The 19,852-nt window shown below is 37.2% G+C and overlaps 1 protein-coding gene across 7 annotated transcripts in view; it reads left to right on the forward strand.

Annotated features, from left to right (window-relative positions):
• The window catches only part of CMSS1 (cms1 ribosomal small subunit homolog), a 368,700-nt gene that overhangs the window by 203,050 nt on the left and 145,798 nt on the right, over positions 1-19,852 (forward strand). The window contains exon 1 of one of the 7 annotated variants that reach the window (XM_055259956.2): positions 14,473-14,493. The exons of the other annotated variants lie outside the window; for them this stretch is intronic. The gene's annotated coding sequence lies outside the window, so the exon portion shown is untranslated. Of the gene's footprint in view, positions 1-14,472; positions 14,494-19,852 lie in introns of those variants that run through there. 7 annotated transcript variants of the gene reach the window in all.

Raw genomic sequence — 19,852 nt, forward strand, 5'->3', positions numbered from 1 at the left:
TAATTGCCTTGAGCTTCCCAGGCAAAGATTTTGAAACTCTGAGAAGTGTATTCAGGAGGATTTTTAAGTTGTGCACAGTGACCAATATGTATGAAAGGTGAAGGCTAGGTCCGGGGGCTCACGCGTGTAATCTCAGCACTTTGGGAGGCCGAGGCGGGCAGATCACTAGGTCAAGAGATCGAGACCATCTGGCCAACATGGTGAAATCTCGTCTCTACTAAAAATACAAAAATTAGCCGGGCATGGTGGCACGTCCCTGTAATCCCAGCTACTCAGGAGGCTGAGACAGGAGAATTGCTTGAACCCAGGAGGCAGAGGTTACAGTGAGCTGAGATCGCGCCATTTCACTCCAGCCTAGGTGACAAGAGCGAAACTCCATCTCCAAACAGAAAAAAAGAAAGAAAGATGAAGCAAGCAGGATTAAAGTGTGAGAAATTAAACTGCAGTGTTGTGGCCATAAAACTTCAGCATATTTTGTAGGTGCACTGGAGTTGGGAGGGCCCTTCAAAGTCAGATGAGGCTCATTTGTGTTGTCAAAAATGGAAATGGATAGCTACATGCAGAAGAAAGAAATTTGACCTTTATCTCACACCATATACAAAAATCAACTCGAAATGAATTAAAGACTAAAACTTAAGGCTGAAATCATAAAATTGCTAGTAGAAAACAAAAAAAATGCATCTTGACATAAGTCTGGGTAGGGATTTTTTGGATATGTTATCAAAGCACAGGCAACTAAAACAAGAATAGATGAATGAAATTACATCAAACTTAAAAGTTTCTGCATAGCAAAAAAAAAAAAATCAACAGAGTGAAAAGGCAGCCTATGAAATGGAAGAGTATATTTGCAAACCATGTATCAGGTAAGGGGTTAATATATAAGACTGTCCTATAGCTCAATAACAAAAAACAAATAAGCTCATTAAAAAATTGTTAAAGGCCCTGAATAGACATCTCTCAGAAGAAGATAAATAGCCAAGAGGTATATAAAAAGGTGTTGAACTTCACTAATCATCAAGGAAATATAAATCAAAACCACAGTGAAACATCGCTCACAGCTGTTAGAATGACTGTTATCAAAAAGATCAAAGATAAGTGTTGACAAAGTGTGAGGAAAAGAGAACCCTTGTACATTGTTCAAGGGAATGTAAATTGATACAACAGTATGGAGGTTCCTCAAAAAATAAAAATAGGTCTACCTTATTATCCACCAATTCCACTTCTGGGCATATATCCAAAAGAAAATCAGTGTCAAAGCAAAAAGTAGCCTGGTATGGTGGCACATGTCTAGTTTCAGCTACTCAGGAGGCTGAGGTAAGAGGATCTCTTCAGCCCAGGAGATTGAGGCTACAGTAAGCTATGATCATGCCACTGCACTCCAGCCTGAGTGAAACAGCCAAGGGGTAAAAGACATAAAAATATGAATTGACAGGAGAGTAATCTCTCAAACCTTACCCTTACCAAAAGGAATAGCAGGAGATTAAAAATTAATAATAATTGATGACATTTAAAAAATAATCTTAAAGTTCTTTAAAAATTTATTTTTAGTGATTTAATTTCTAAAAAGATTTTTAAAGTAATTTTTTAAAAGAGAGAAAAGTAAATATGTAAAATTGTTGTATTTTAATGTATTTAAAGACAGTAGTAGATACTTTTTTCCTCTAAAATTATTTCTAGATATCTTGACTATTGCTGTTGACTATCTTTCCATTCCTTTTCTATTTAAAACTCTTCTCTTTTTAAACAGTATGAATGTATGCTGATGTATGTTTGTGTAAGACTGCGATTCACATTCTACAGAACTATCGTCTTTCAAACTATTGTAGCAAAATTAAGGAGTAAGATAATTTTTCATCATATTGTCATCCAACTTCATGACTTATTTTCATTTTTTTAATGTACTTGGAATGTATGGTAGAGAATTCCAGAAAGCTGCAGTGACTCTTTTTTTCACTTAAAGGAAGCGGCTAGAATGAGATTGAGGGCAGGGGGGAATGTGGCACAAGGAAACTGGCTTGAAAGCTCTGTGTATTATGCTTAATTTTATTTTCTGAGTAATATCACTGATTCAGTAATTACCCTGGGTAGTAGCCATACAAGTTTTCTTGTTCCCTGGAAAGCCTTACTATAATCCAGAACTTTGCTAGCATATCATATACCTTGTAATTTTATTTTCTAAAATTAAGTGGCATTTAATGTCTTCATTTCCCCATGTAACCTTTTAGAAGCCTTGTGTCTTCATTTATTTTATTGCTCCCACACCCTCTTTCTGTTTCACATAATTCTTTGCAATTCACTTCACTATTCTGCAAATAAATCATTTGCAGATTTTCTAAAAGCTGTATTCTCGCATTTAGGAGTAGAAGACAACTTTACAACCGGAAGTTGCAAGTTCCCCAAGTTCAAAATCTGTACATGTTTGCACTAGAAAGCCAAAATATTCCCTCCGTAGTCACTGAACTTCCAAAAGAAAATAGATGCTGTCAGCCTAGACAGAATTGATTCATTTGGGCTCTAATCATTTTGAAGGCCTCAGATAGGTAGGGCTTGCGAGACTTAGCATTGCTTTGGCCATTCTCTTTTGAGGACTGCAATTGGGTTATATCTTTTGCCATAAGCTAAAAGGAATAGCAGCAGATTGAAAATGAATAATAATTGATAACATTTTTAAAATAGTCTTAAAGTTCTTAAAATGTGTTTATTTTTAGTGATTTAATTTAAAAATTGCAAAGCGAGTGTACATGTTACTATTAACTTACTAAGAACTATTTTATTAGAAAGTAATGAATAATTTGCTTTTTTTTTTTTTTTTTGTGACAGAGTCTTGCTCTGTTGCCAGGCTTGGAGTACAGTGGCGTGATCTCAGCTCACTGCAACCTCCGCCTCCCAGGTTCAAGTGATTCTCCTGTCTCAGCCTCCCAAGTAGCTGGGACTACAGGCATGCACCATCATGCCCAGCTAATTTTTGTATTTTTAGTAGAGACAGGGTTTCACCATGTTGGCCAGATGGTCCTGATCTCTTCACCTCGTAATCTGCCCACCTCGGCCTCCCAAAGTGCTAGGATTACAGGCGTGAGCCACCACGCCCAGCCTAATTTTGCATTTTCTTAGTGCCAGTGTGCTGTACTTTTCAAGGCAGCGTCAATTGCCTAAGACCTCAAATCCTGATGCAAAATTCCCCAGCTTACTGTTCTCACATAGAACACACTTGTGCCAATGTCACTGCTTTTCCAGGCATCAAGCAAAACCACTGGAAGTAGTTGAATTTCTAGTAACACCCTATAGAGCTCTCCTTATATATAATAAGTTCATTCTTCTTTGGAGGTGTTAAAAAGTGAGGCTCAGATTTTTGTGTCCTCAACTTTATCCCCCTTGGTTTATTGCTGCCTTCCAAGTTCAGCATCTCAGCATTTTTATTTCAAGAAATAAGCTTATGATGCACAGCATTAAGCAAGACGCTTTGGGAGAGGAGGAACCCTTCCCGGAATTTCAGAACTGTCTCCTTGTAGAGAAAATTCCTGTAATGTTTTGTTTTACTTCAAAAATCTGAGTGCCAGAAAGAACAGAGTCAGGAAAGGAGCTATTGTGAGCTCTTGAATTTGAAGCAAAATCTGTACTGTGACCCCATTTTAGAAGATCACTGGCCCTCCGTAGAGCACTACTTTGAACAAATCAGTGAATTTTAAATCAAGTGTCTTGGTTGCTTATATTTTTAAAATCTCAAAAGATCTAAATTCAGATGCCAGTGAAAGCTTTGTAAAGGGAACCTCCACTTCCTCAGCCTCCCCTTTCCTTGCATTCTAGGAACTTCTGGGGGCTTTAGATATTCCCTAAATGATTAAAGAATAGATTATAATTCAATAGAACAGTGATTTGCTGGTTAAAGGAAGAATAGCTGATACTTTATGAAACTGTTCTTAGAATAGCTTGGATGCTAGATCCCATTGTGTGTGTGTGTGTGTGTGTGTGTGTGTGAGAGAGAGAGAGAGAGAGAGAGATATGAGGGGGGCACCAAGACAGACATAGTTATACCCATTTCCTTTTTCCACAAAGCATTTGCAGTAGCTTGTAACCAACACACATTATAAAATTTACCTAGGGATTTTTAAAATTTTAAATAAAAATAGAGGGAAGCCCTTGGAAAAGAAATGATATTAGAATAATGTTGAGTCTCTTGGGAATCCTACAAGTCTTTTGCTTCAGATTCAGTTGCAGTAGCATTGAGAGAGAAGTCAAACGTCAAACACAGTTCTGTCCTGAAGAAAAGGAGCAGACCTTCCATTGGTCCTCTACTCCACCACCACTCCAAGTTGAGCCAGTGCCATGTCCAATATCAGCCCTTGGGCTTCACCTGGCCTGTGCATTCATTCTAGTTCCACCGTCTCTGCCTTCATGCTTGTTACGGCACAACTCTGCTAGAGTATTCATTCCATTTCTTTGGAAAGGCCTGCAGTTCAACAATTGCGCATCCCATTACAGAAATAGCATTGAGCATGATTTTGGAAAAATCACACATACATCTTATATTGGACATGAGTATTCAAGACAGTTTCAGACACTCTTGGTTTATTATTCTTTTGGCTTCAGAAGTACATTCATGGAATGGACATAGATGAGGGATACCCAGAAACTGGCCAGGCACAGGGGAAAAGAAAGTGAGGGAGATTCCATTCTGCCTGACTCAGCCAGGATAGGTAGAAAACCTAAGGATCTTTTTCTTCAGCAGTCATCATTTGTTCCCATGGTTATTTTCAGCTGCCCAGTTGTTATTTGCACTTCTTTAAAAACATCAGTGCATGGGCCTCAAGAGGTAAAGAGAATTGAGGTCCTACACTAGAGTCAGAATATTCAAAGTTTTGGACTGAGGTTTCACCTCTGAGCTCATGCTTTTTTATTACACTACATTTGGCTGAAGATCTGACACTAGATGCACCATAACCATTGCAAAGGCCATGCAATCTCTTGCTTTTTAGATTTCCACTGACATTTTTGCCTGCTGTTAGAGTAGCCACACCTCTCCATGAGTTTCAGGTGTTTTAACCATTTAGGAAAAAGAGGGGAGGGAGAAAGAAATGAATCAGTAGTAAAGAGATGGTGCCTGAGAATTGGAAAGATCACAGCTAAAAGTGGAGTATGTGCTACCTTCTGGCCCAGGCCAGGTGACTGGGTGTGGATGGACGTTGTGTGTATCCCCAGTACGGTAACCCTTACAGAGATAATTCTTCCAGTTTAGCCACCACGAAGTATTGTCCTTTGTTTTTCTATAGTGCTTGTCAAAATGCTATGACAACTGACTAGTTTTATGCAAACAGAGCCTGGCTCTCAAGAGACAGTGTGTCTGAAAGTCAAACATGGATGGCAGCCATTGGCACACAAAGGAGTCAGAAACCACAGATTGTTTTCTCGTTGGATGAACAGCTTAAAGCAACGTAAAGTTAATTGAAGAATTCCTTGAAAGTGAAGTCAGACTAAAAAGAAATGCTCTGAGTCTATAATTTACTAAATGTGAAAGAACTGTAAGTGGTATGAGACTAAAAGAGTTTTTTTGGAGGAAAGAACATTTTTGTAAACAGATCTGGCTTTTATTCTTGCTTGGGCTGTTTTAATTATTTGCTCTAATAATGTAGATCTCCAGAAGAATCTCTAATTAGGTAAGGCTTGATTTATGGAGTTGGCCTCATATAAACCATGATGTCATGGTATGCTGCAGAAAATTACAGGCCTGGTCTCGCCATTGAAAACTAGTATTTCTACCTAGAACTACTCCTGCTCTGCATGTCTTACTCTCAGGAAACCATAGCATACTATGTTCTCCTTCACAGTGCTCATTGCCCAGGTAAACTCAACATATAGTATTACTCATCAAATAATTTTATCAAACATTTTAAAAACTGGGGAGGGAGGAGTAGAATAAAAATGCTAGCAGTTAAAGAAATCTTTACTTCCTGGGAACTTAGTAGATACCAACCTATGATTCTCAGTAGAAGTGGGTTCACTCCCCCTTCAGCTGACAGACTGGCAAGGATATGCCAGGCTATCAAGAGTAGTGTCTGTGTGTCCCTTCCTCCCACAACTCTAACTACATCTTCCACACTCCGTCTTCAGCTCCTTCCTGGAAACGTCTTTCAGTATCATGGTCGCCTATTTCATCTGGTTGTAAATAAGAGCCATGGGGCCTCTGTAATATTTCACCACAGCTCTTACTCCCTTTCCCATTGCAGTAAAAGCCTTGGTGTAGAGCCAAGGCCTTTTCTTTGATTATAGGTCTGCCGATTACAATTTCCTAACATTTTTCTCATATTAATTATACCTTAGTGATTGCATTTTCTATGATTTCTCATTTCAATTTTGTTAAATTTTGGCCCTTATAAAGCAGACTGTAGAAGAAATCCCTCTAGATTTTTACAAATGGTTTTCCTGTCTTCCACAATTGTCTAATTTACATCTGCCCTGAGAGTCAGTTTAAGTCACCTGCCTTTATCAGGTCTTCTTAGACTATTCAATGTACCTTTCATAGAAAGCAACTCTTTTCTTTCATGGTTATATTTCACCAGTTTACATCATATTTAATTAAATTATGTAATTATAGTAACAAATCCAACAGGCATAGGCAGGTTTGAGAACAAATACAACTCTAAACAGTTGGAAGAAATGCATGGGATATACTAGCGAGTGACCTTCTGGCCTCTCTTATTCAGCATGTGTGGGCTCAGTCCTGGTTGAAACACAGGGATAGAATTGGTTAAGTGGAGCTCAGTTATGGAGGCTTCTGAGTCTGTGCTCTCCACACTGTCTTCATTTTATGGAGGGGGTCCAGGGTGGTTACAAGGCTTGCCCAAGGTCAGAAACAAATTCGTAGCCAAGCAGGCTATCCTGACTTTCAAGCCAGGGTTTTCTCGGGGCACCAGAGCAGGACCGATATCCTGGGCTTTTAATGTGCTTTTCTGACTGCTGCCAAAGGTAAAAAATGCAAGTTTATCAAGTTTGATTTATTACCACAAAATATCTGTCTTGATGCTTACTTTACCCATAGTTTTTGTGTTACTAATTAACACGCATTTTTCTTCGAATTCTTTCTGATAATAAAACAGACTCTTTGTTATTATAGGGAATTAATCGAGGCCATAAGATTTCCCAATTCTGTCAATGACCATACTTAGCTAAAAGAGAGAAAGGCTGAGTGAAAGAATTTTCCGATGCCTGTAGTAGGGCTTGTCCTTCTTGCCACTACACAGCCCTATACTGTTTGTGGCTATTTTTGTTGGTCTAAAGGGCACAGACCTCCGAAACAAAACTGCTTTTGGGTTTGAGCCAGATGATTAGGTTTGTATTTATTTGATCACATTCACAAACCGTATTTGCTAACTTTCCTAATACCAACTTGGGAAGATTTTTTTTAAATCACTTTCCTTCTTCTCTTCCTTTCTTCCAGTGTTGTCTTCCTTCCCCACCCACTTTCAAAAAGGATTTGATGTTGCCTAGGGTTAAAATAGATAAATAAAATCAAAACCATTAGGATGAATACAAAGGAACGGGGAAAGATGTTATATTCGAATCCCTGAGGTAAGATGGCTTTGCTGTTATATTGAACAGTGCATTTAGCTCTGAGCTTCCTAGTAGACAAAGTGAAACAAGTCCTTGGGTTCATGTTATCTCCGTTTGCTGAGGAGAAACACATCAGGTCGTCCACAGAGGCACTGTTACCAAGCACTTTATTCTAAGCCAGTGATTTTCATGTAAGTGAAGCTAAATAATCATCTAGAATAGGGGATTTATATATACATTAGAGTTTGAGAAGCTCTGCTGTAGTCCACCTCCATTTTTTGTTGGTAAGCCCAGGGAAAATAAATAATTTGCCAGTTACCAGGCTTGGTGGTGATAACACAGGCTTAGAGCCAGTTTGCCTTGGTACCAGCCTGGGCCTCGGAGCTCCCTTGTTTAGAAAGCGCAGGTGTAGTGAGATGTGGTATTAGAGCTGGTGTGGTCAAGTACCTTACCTCGCTCCCAGGCAGTATGGACACAGACTATGACCTGAGTCTTGGGATTTAGACTTAATGAAATCAGAATATATGAAAGAGGAGTTTTTTTTCAAGAAGCTTTTCTTTTTCCCGCGAGGCTGGACCTCTGTATCAGAATGCTGTCAGATTGCCATGGAGGAGAAATCTAGAAGAGTAGGCCATAGCAGGTGTCCTTTTTATGGCCTATTTTAAAATACTTTGTCAAAAATGCCCTTCGTTTAGTCAAAATTGTGGGCAAATTTATGTTATATTTTTGCTGCCATGAGTATATGGTAGAACTTTGGGCAGGGGTCCTAAACTCAAGCTGTCTGCAGGAGACAGACAGGCCGGGACAGCTATTTATTATTCAGAAGGCCAGACATAAAACAAGGAGCAAGGTCGATAGTGAACCAAAGGGCCAATGTCTTGTCTCAATAGGGCAACTGCTTCTCAGCTCCTGTTCATTTTTTATCTTGTGAAAAATGCAGTTATGTGGTTGACCAGATCTTCCAGTATTTTGAGAGGAACTGGAAGTCTGGATTATTAAATTAAATCTCCTGATTTTAAATGTTGGCAGCTCTTTTCTTCCACTTGTTCAAAGCAGAAAACTTGGAGTTGTCCTTGACTCCTGTCTTCCTTTCAAAACCCACATCTAATTCATCAGGAAATCCTGTTGGCTCTACCTTCAAAATATATTCAGAATCTGATCACTTCTTACACATCTCTATTGCACTACTGTGGTCCAAACCACCACTGTCTGTCTCCAAGATTGTTGCAGTAGCCTCCTAACTGGTCTCACTGCTTCCATTCTTTCTCTCCTGCAGCCAGAAGTGTAAGTCAGATCACATTTCCCCTCTGCCCACAATCCTCCAAAGTCTCCTCATCTTACTCAGCATGAAAGCCAAGATCCCCCCCAATAACCCATGAGACTCTCTGACCTCATCTCTGCAGCTACATTGGCCTCCTGTCTGTTCCTCACATATACCAGCTCATTTCCTCCTTGTGACCTTTGTCCTTACTGTTCCCTATTTTTCCAGGTATCTCTATGGCCCATTCATCCCCTGCATCCCTTTGCTTAGATGTCATCTTCTCAGTGAGACCTGCCTTGGACACACTATCTAAACTTACACACATGAATACACACATCCTTCCTCTCCACCTTCTCTGCTTTTTTTTTCTCCGTATCACATATGGTCTAGTATACTCCATCAATTTTTTATTACCTGTTTTCTGCACTAGAATGTAGATTCCACATGGATAGGGACTTTATATGATTTTGTGTATTTGTTCACTGCTGTTTACATCTGGAAATGAGCCTCACACATGGTAGGTGTTCAATAAATGTTTGATGAATGAATGAATCTTAAAAACAATTTTTTTAACTTTGGGCCAAATAAAACTCTTCAACAGGCCAAACCTGGGCTGTACTTCTTTTGGCCTAGAGTCAAAAAGAAGAATGAGTGCTTCTCCAGCAGCTCCTTATAGCTTGGGAACAGACTTTATGAATGCATCATGATGCCTGCCCTGCTCAGGAAACCACAGATGAGTTCTTCCCTTCCGTTCCCACATGTACCCTCCTACTTCCACCCTGCTCAACTTCGATACATGCTTATTGTTTTATGCCTCAACATTGTTTTTCCCAAGGTAATGCTGTTTAGAATATGGAAAATGTTGTGTGAATTATTTCAGCCTCCTGAGTGAACTTTCAAATCTCTGAAGGTAGAGATTTTGAACAGTTTGACTTGCTTTCTGCAACACAGAGTTTAGAACTGGGCAAGCAATAAGTGAGAGGAAGATTATCTCAGAGGGAAAAGCATGTATAAAGACAGGTGTAAAAATACATACCCATGATGCTTAGGAAGAGAACAAGTGAAACTAGAGTTGGGAGTGAGAGGGAAAGTGGTCAGTAAAGATGTTAGAGAGTAGACAGGGCCAAATCTTGCAGACCATGGTAAGGAGTTTGAATGCTATTGTTACATCCAATGGGAAGCTGTTAAAGAATTTCTAAGTACTGAAATGATGGGGTTGGATTTATATTGATTAAATTTTACTCTGGCTATTCTGGGAATTTAGGAGACCAATAATAATAATAATGACAAAGCAAATGCAACTAACATTTATTAAACACTAATGCCAGGCAGCATGCTAATTGCTTTATACAGATTATTTTAATTAATTCTTACATCATTCTATTGAGTTAAATGATATTATTATCCCAGTTTTGCAGATGAGGAAACTCAGACACACTGAAGCTAAGTAATTTGCCTCAAGTCACACAGCTAACTTATCAAGCCCAGGCTGTCATTTTTCAGCCTTTGCTCTTACTTAGCCCTTAACCTTTACTTCTTTGACTGTTCTTTCAATACCGGATTCAAGATGAGCATTTAAGAGGTTATTGCTATATTCCAGGCAACAGCTGGTGGTTGTTTGGCCATTCTGCTAAGGTCGTTTTTCTGTCGTTCCTTGTAAGTTTAATATTCATTCTTACAGATGGAGTATGATTTAATTCATGTTGGAGAATAGGCCTTAGCAAAGACTGAGGTAATATATTTTATTACTAATTACAAAATTTTTCATTGAATGTTTTTAAAAATAATGTGCATTTACCTAGTAGGCACTTAATAAATACATCTAAATTATAAATATAAGGCTAAAAGAGACAATGATGGAATAGCATTTATTTCCATTGATGGAAGTATTTATGGTAATTTATCCAGTTAGAAAATAATCTCTAGTTCCTTGTCAATGATAATAGCACATTTCTAAGAGTCAGTTCATGTTTTCTTAAGAAGAGTTGACTCTGATAAGCGATCATACCAACTATACTAGATTCCAAACACATTACTGTGAACTATTCAATGGTGATTTGTTTCAATACACCTTTTTACTGAGGTGTGTAACACACACAAAGACACACACACACATAAACATAAACGTACACATATATATCCTGTTGATGTTTTACAAGCTCGTCAGTCCGTTGTTAGCAGTTACTTGAGCACCTAAACTCAATTCAATTATTTTTCTTTAAAACACATTTTTTTGAGCCTGGAATGGTGGTGCATGCCTATTGTCCCAAGCTACCCTGGGGGCTGAGGCAGAAGGATTGCTTGAGCTCAGGAGTTCCAGGCCAGCCTGGGCAACATAGCAAGACCTTGTCTTTAAAAAATAAGTAAATAAAAACTTTAAAAATTTTTCAGATTTGTCTAAAAAGAATTATTTTTTACTTTCACATGTATAAATAAAATATTAAAATTAATTTTAAAATATATTACAAAAATAAATTTACTTATTTGTACAGAAAAGCTTTGTTTGATTCACATAACACTATTGATTTTGGTTATGATAATTGTTCAATAAAGTCAAGTCCCCTAGGCACAGTCTTCTTAATTGTATCCAATTTAGTTACATAAATAAAAAGCTAAATATTCATTTTACTGTTGCATTTGCAACCTTTGCCAAGTTACTATCACATTAAATAGTGGTTTTGTTTCTAAAAATATAGCCTATATATACATAGATGATACCAGTGTGCCTTAATTGGAGTTTATTAAAGACATAGCTTTTCTTTGAGCTCAAGATTTATTCCAGCCTAAATAGTCTAATCACTAAAATAAAAAGCAAATACTGAGCAGTTTACTGACATTCCATAGCAGATAGAATAAGACTTAGTGTGTGAGAACAGTACAACATTTCTGATGCTTTCTTTTTTAAAATAAAAAACAGCAACTTCAAAATTCTGCTAGACAAACTGCTACTAAGAGGGCTTTTGTAGCTGAGCCTGTCACTACGCTATATAGTGACCAAAAGGGCAGATTCTGAGTCATGATAACATTCTAGGAGATGTCAACAGTCAAAATAAAATCAAACTATATGTCATCTGGAAAGCTGAGATAAAGACCAAGAGATCTTGGAACATTTAGAAGCAGCCCAGGTGTGACATGAGTGAGGACTCTAAGAAGAAATACTTCACAGCTGTTTGTAACTTTCTCACAACTGCTTCACATTTCTCTAGCATGGAATGGAAAGTATAGAAATGGAGAAAATCAGAACTGGAAAGGACCTTAAAACCCTTGTTTTACAGATAAGGAAACGGAGGCTCAACAAGCACCAAACACTTGCCTAAAGTCACACAACTAGAGTTAACCATAGGACTGAAATTGGAATTTGGAACTCCTATTTTCTAGCTTAATATTATTTTCTCTACTCTTTTTGGGCATTTTGACTGTATAGTATTGGAGTTGTACCAAAATGAAAAGAGCTGGCTTGAATGAGAAGGGGATCTCTGCCACCAGAAGTCAGTGATCAGGCCAAAACTAGACAGTGGCTCCCTGGCATGCGTGTTGGTTTTCCATGAAAGAAACTTAGACTCATTGTCCTCTAAGAGCTTTTCCAACTCTAATTGTAATGAGTATTGATAATTTTCATCATATTTGTAATAGGGTAATGATTCGTCCTCCCTACTTAAGGCATTATTGCTCATTCTCATTCATGCGTGTCTCATCTACTCTAGACTTTTCTCAGAACCTGTTTTCCCGTTGAGAGCACCTGTTCCAAAGTTGCTTAGTAATGCAGTGTGACTAAAAAAGCAGGCTAAGACTCCAAGCTCGGTTCACCATTTGAAATCATGAGTAATCATTGTCCCCACAACTAATTTAACCTTCTACATTAAACCAGTATCCAATAACTGCTGCTTTTCCTCTACCATATAAACACAAATCAGCTAAATAGTTAGCAAAAGGGAGATTGGTGCAGTGAAATCAATCCATTTTCCCTCCCTGCAGCAAGGATGTGGTATGGCAAAAGCTTTGGTCAATTTATAACCTAATAACGTATAAGTGGTTTTTAAAGTGCACTGTGGTAAAATTTTCTTTACTGTGCAACTATATAGATATTCTTGGCTAAGAATGAAAAATGTATAGATTTGTATTATAATATAAAATATATGAGATATGAAGTCTGATGAGAAATATATTTACCACCTTATAATATCTGTATGAATAGAAACATCTCTGTCACTGTCTTCCTAACATAAAATGATCTTTGCCCATTCTGCCTTTATTCCTTCGTCCAGCTCTCAGATTCTATTTTTTTCTGCTATAATTTAGAACATATTTTCCTAGACATCAGCATTTTTAGACTATGTACTTAAATGTCATATTTATAATAGGGAATTTCCAGAAAACAAGTGATTCAGTCTCATGTGCCCAAAGTACCCCATTCTCAAGTGGAAAGCAGGATGAGTTATTCATTGTATTAGTTATGTGGTCACAATGGAGGCCTATCTCCATAGGTATAAAACAGTAGGTTTTAAACTTTCATCTAGCAGTCCAATAGAAATGTTTCCAAAGTTCCTGTTACCCTCGTTTCCACTGATCCTGGATTGATTTGGGAAGTGGAGTGAGGAAGGAGTTGGTGATAGGGTTCACATTGTCATCATGGTGATCTAGTAAGTGAGTGAAGGATTGCTTTTTTCAAATATAAAGGAAATTGAGAGCCCAACAAGGAAGAAGCCACGTTACAGAACTAGAAAAGTAATTATCCAAACTGAGCATAAAAACCCAACACCCAAACATGACCTGAGACCCACATCCCTTGGCTCCTCCTGTGTTCTTTTTTTTTTTTACTAACCCATTCTCTCCCCCCAAGGAAAAGTCAAGCTAAGCCAATTTTCCTTCTAAGGCTGAGGATCTAGGACAAGAAGGCAAAGATAGGGAGGGAGGACATTGTATTTTACGTGAGTAAAGTACAATTGTATTTTACATGAGTAAATGTACGTAAAGTACATTGTATTTTACGTGAGTGAGTACATACGTTGTATTTTAAGTGTATGTACTCACTTTCTCCCAAGGGAAACACCCCACTAGGGCAGCGTTAACAGACTTTTTTGTAAAAGCAAAAATAGGAAATATTTTAGGTCTTGCTGGCCATATGGTCTGTGTAGTAACTACTAAACTAGGTCAAAATCAGCCAAAGACAATACATAAATTAATGAGCATGGCTGTGTTTCCATAAAACTGTATTTTGGACAGTTAAATTTGAATTTTATGTATTTTTCATGCATCATGAAAAATTATCCTAATTTTTAATTTTTTCAGTCGTTTAAAAATGTAAAAATCATGCTTTCAGATTATATAAAGACAGGCTACAGACCAGATCTAGCCCATTAGCCATAGTTTGCTAACCCCTGCCCTATGGGAATAAATAATGAAACACGAGGAAGGTTGTAGGTGTTAAAACATGGAGAAAAATATGATACTTGGACAATTATTTAAATGTAGAGGAAATTATTGATATGTATGCCTCTTTCAGAGAGAGCAGATGGATGCCTTGGCCCTTGATTCTGTTTTAGGTAATCTTAGTTGGTACTACGTCAAATTCCAGATTGGTTATTTTGATTTACTCTCTTAAGATTTATGAAATGCAGGTTATAGCTGGCTTTAGAGAAGAAAAGTGGAAATAAGAAGAGGACATGTGACTTAGAGCTTGCCATAAGGTATGCAGAGCCAACAGAACATTTTATTCAGAATGGCAGCTGGTGGTTTCTGTTATCTGTGAATCATTGTGAAGTCTGTCTGAGGCAGAGAGGAGACAGCTAGCCGAATTCTCCTTTCGCAAAAACTGATTCATAACGTTGTAAAGCTCACAGAAAATGCATTTTGTATCACAAGAACACAGAAAAATCTGTATTTTTTGACATATAGGCTATATTGACGAACTTTAAAATAAAAAGAACCTGTAAACGTAAAACCATAAAGAAACATTTTTTAAAATAGTATGCATAATTTATGGGCAGTTGAATATAGCTTTTGTTGCTTTGTAGGCAACTCACTTATAACAATTGCATAAATGGTAATGCAGTTGTCTGTAACAAAGGACCATTAATTATGACACTGATGACAATGATAACATAATTAACTATTTTTTGAGCTGCTACTATTTGCTGCCACCTGACATACATTATTACATTTATTCCCTGCAACAGGCCTGCAAGGTAGGTATTATTCTTCTGTTGAAAATGATGCTGAAGTTCAGTCACACAAACACCAAGTACCAGGGCCAAATTGCAATCCATATCCCCCTCACATGAAAGTTACTGTGGTTTCCACTCTACTGTTACCATTGATGAGACATGGTAACCAAAAAAAAAAAAAAAAAAAGAATTTAGGAAAACTGTCTTCAACTATATTGCTGGATAGCATTACTTTATAAATATTAATTTTACTCTGTGGTTACTGTATGGTAATGGAATTATTTTGGCCCCTTAAAACCTTAGAAAAAATCAACCTAATTGTGCCTTGTAACATTTGTGGTTTGTGTGTCCATTGACTGCTTGCAATTTCCAGGCAGGCTGCATCCTTGAACTATTCACTGTCTGAACTTGCCCTCAAAGAATTCTTCCTCCTGCCTCACCTCTATCGAGTGGCAGCCAATGAAAAACCCACAAGCTCAGCAGCTGCAGCTCTGGAAGGCTTCCATCAAACCCTCATTCCCAAATCCCCTTTGAAAATCACAGCTCTTAGAGCTTTGTGTTATCTTCTTGAAGGTCTTGACTAATGTTTGTAACATTGTAAAACTTAAGCAAACACTGTCTTCAAGACCAGGATTCCTAAACTTGGACTCTGTGTTAACTTGCCTGCACCAAATCATGTACTGCCCCTCAACTGCACTATCTTAAATTCTTACCCTGGAAAGTAGCCTGAATAGCAGATATTAGGACAGGAGCTTTTTAAATGGTCAATAGGAAATTAAAAAGCTTAATAAGTTTCAGAAAGTGCCTCTTTGACAATTCAGAATTAAATTAAAGAAAAAAAAACCTGATATATTGAAAATATGTGGTAACTCAGGTTCTTGTTCCTCTAAATTTTATCCTTTCCATGAATTGTTTTTAGGATTTAGAGGTCAAGTATCCAGTATACATGTCTCAGAGGAAACAATATTATTTTCCTAAGTGAACATCTAGTACAAAAGTGGCTGTTTTATGTATAACTGAGCGGTATCAAAATCCAGTTCTTAGCCAGCCTTTTTATATATGAATCATATTATTTAATCCAGATTTCTTTGAAACCACAACCAGACACACAGTATGGTTATTTGATTGAAGAAACATGGTGCTATTATTCAACCCACCATGCGTTATTTTGCTTACATTAGTGACCCATTAATACACTTAAGAAAAAAAGTAATTTGCATCATCATCCATTGAAATTGACAAGACTGGATGCTGGTGATTATGGACACTAAATTCCATTGTGGAGAAAGTTCCTGATCTCTGTGTAGCACAAGATTGGTTTTTCCAGACTGTCTCAAAAGTATATCCAGGAACTCAGAATGGGGGAAAAAGCTGCAGCCAGGAGACAAATATGTGTTAATGTACCACTTATTGTCTGGAGAAAATGTACGCTCATGGCAGCAGTAAGAAGTTATTTGGTCTGTATTTATTTACAATGTGCAGGCTGCAGAATGTTAGCATTCTGATTATGGTCAGATGTAATGGAAAGAATTCACTAGCATTTTCACACTGGCTTTAGTAAGGAATGCACTTTTTGAATCAACATTGGTTAAAAGGTAGCCATTTCGTTCCAGTAATGCAAAAGGTTCTTTGTGTTGCCTAAATAATAGAGGAAATTATTTGGGGCCTCAAATCCCATCTGAATTGACTGCTTTTGGTCATTCAAACATGCTTCCTTATCAGTAAAACTGAGTAGACACATTTTTTTTTAATTTGATAGCAAATGTCTAGTATTTAGGTAAGACAGTGAGTTTAGATTTATGATGGGGAACCCTCAGAGTTCAAAGTACACTTGCTTGAAATAATGTTGATAAAGAATATTAGTGTCAGTTTTCCTAATGGGAAGGAGGGGCATGCTTTAAACCTAGACTTTCTATGAAATATGCTGCCTCAGGAGAATATCCACTCTGATCAGTAAACTGTATACATATGAATATATTTGTTTGTGGTGTTTTTTCTCAGTAGAATATCTCAATCACTGCAGTAGTCCACTTTCCTATTTTAATGTTTTGACTATCAGTTGTTTAAGTATCAAAAAACAACTTGGGATGTCAAGAAAAAAGCCATTTTGCTATCTCCATGTAGTCAGCAAAATGCTAGGGGGTTCTCTCCAGATAGCTTGAAGACCTGTTTATCTTATGTTATTTTTTAGGGTTGATCTGATATCATAAATGTATATTCAAAATTGTTATCCAAATTGCATGTGTTTCAAGTTTGTGCTTTCTAGGATTATTAGCAATTTGATGATGAAAGCCATCTACATTTTCAAGTCCCTTAAACTAAATGTATTTTAAACAATTAAATTCATAAATGAATGTCCATATTGTGACCATATTACTCCGTAAATTATTAGTATTATTATTATTTGAGACAGAGTCTCACTCTGTCAGCCAGGCTAGAGTGCAATGGCACAATCTTGGCTCACTGCAACCCCCGCCTCCTGGGTTCAAGCAATTCTCCTGCCTCAGCCTCCAGAGTAGCTGGGACTACAGGCTCATGCCACCACGCCCAGCTAATTTTGTATTTTTTGTAGAGACAGGGTTTCACCATGTTGGCCAGGCTGGTCTCGAACTCCTGATCCACCAACCTCAGCCTCCCAAAGTGCTGTGATTACAGGCGTGAGCCACTGCACACAGCCGAATTATTTACTTGAATTTTTTAATGCCCTCCAGTTCCCGGTAATCAAACACTTTGACCTTTTTCACCCCACCAAACTATTAAAGAAATTGAACCATAGAAGAGGCAGAAACTTTTATCATTCTGATATAGGGGTATTTCTTGATTACCTTTAAATTTATTTTATTATAATAGAAAAATTCAAATGTAGAGAGAAGTGGAAAAGAAAGAATCCCCATGTGCTCATCACGAGCTATAGCAGTCATCAACTCATGGCCAACTTTGTTACATCTTTATCCCTTTCCCCCTACATTGGATTCTTTGGAAGCAAATCACATACATGTAATTTCTATGGATTGTCTATTATATGATTTGAACTTTGTTGGGCTCTGAGGATAAAAAGATGAATGAGACATAGTCCTTATTCTCAGGGATCTCATCAGATTCTTCTGGGATAATAATGTTTAGTAGTCAGTGTAATTATAAGTCCATTGTATCATAGAACCCAAAACTAAAAACCCCTGTACCATCTCTACACATTGCATAAACTTAATATAAAAGGAATTATGGTATAGCAGTTCCTAAATCCACTTTTAGGAAGGTCTTCTAAGGCATGAAAACTTTCCTAGCTCTGTCAATTAAAAGGGTCTAGAATCAATGACACCTTGTAGCAATGAACACATGCAACACATAAAGCTTCTACATCTCATTTCGCACTAAGAGGAACAAAGGCTTCTTGGAGAAGTAGTTGACTGCAGGGCTATTGGAGGAAAAAAAAGATGAGCCTGGAACATCTTTTCCTGCCAGGATGTTAGGAAGTCTCAAAAAATGATGAGGACACGTCAAAAGGACAACAGAGTTAGCTCGAAAGGACTCCCACTGGCCTAATCTGAAACAATCTGAACAGCGAAATAATTATAAAATGGAAGGTGACCCATTGAAGAAAATAAGAATTCATGAGTTTGTTCATGGTGATAATAGGTAGATACTGCATGTGTCAGAAACAAAAGTTATTCTTTACAGTAGAATGCCTACTAATAAATGTAGAAGAAATATAGATTAGACAACCACCATTTTGCACCGATCATAGTTGCAAATAGTTAAGAAGTATCAATGGCTGCTGAAACAATTTTTTAAAAGTTCAGTGAGGAACAGGATATTTACATATCTCAAAGAATTTTCCACAAATTACTTATTAATAATCATGGGAAATAGTAGTTTTGGAGTAGAGAAGCCTGGTAGTGACACTTTAACCAAGTGATCAAAGTTACCATCATCAATAGTAGAACAAATTGACATCTTGTGCTTCTTAATGTTATGCAGTGAGAAAGATACATTACTTCTATGGTATTCCTGCCCCAAATATGCATAATTAATTTAATATTAAGGAAATATCAGACAAACCTAAACTAAAAGATACTCTTCAAAAAGTGTTAGTATCCTGAAACACATAAATAAAGCTGAGCCATTTCAGATTAAAAGAAACCAAAGAGACAGAAAAACTGAATGAGTGGGTTCTTCCATTTGGATCCTGGATCGGGGGAGGAAATGCAAACAGAACAGTATTGGGACAATTGGTAAAATTTGAATGAAATTTGGGGATGAAACATAATATTGTGCTTATATACATTTCCTGATTTTGATCATTGTATTGTCACTAAGTAAGTGAATTTCTTTATTCTTAGGAAAATACATTGTAATATTTAGAGGCAAAGGGACATGATGTCTGCAACTTACTCAGATGGTTTAGAAAAACAAATGTGTGTATATGTAGAAAAAGAATAAAATGCAAAAGTGGTAAAAATTTTGACAACTGGTGAATACGGGTGAAGGGTAAAAGATTTTTTTGTAGTATTCTTGCAACTTTTAAGTTTGAAGTTATTTTAAAATTTAACAAAAGATTAAAACAAAGCAAACAGACAGACACACACACACACACACACACACACACAGTTATCTTCACTTTAAATAAAGCCAACGCAACATATAGAAATCTGAAAATCATACCCTAAGATAAACTGAGGAATACAAAATTTTTGTCTCCCAACAAAGTTGCTACAGAAATCCTTTTAGCAATCTTTATGTTCAAATCATAAAATTTATAAATAACATAGAAATAGTGTCCCATATCCCCTTCTGTAAATTGAGGCACACCTACATTTGTTTTCGCTCTGTCCTGGTAAGTTTCTCTATGCATCTTGCTTGCTTTGGGAAGCTCATTGCATAA

The sequence above is a fragment of the Symphalangus syndactylus genome, chromosome 21 (genome assembly GCF_028878055.3).
Source record: "Symphalangus syndactylus isolate Jambi chromosome 21, NHGRI_mSymSyn1-v2.1_pri, whole genome shotgun sequence".
NCBI lineage: Eukaryota > Metazoa > Chordata > Mammalia > Primates > Hylobatidae > Symphalangus > Symphalangus syndactylus.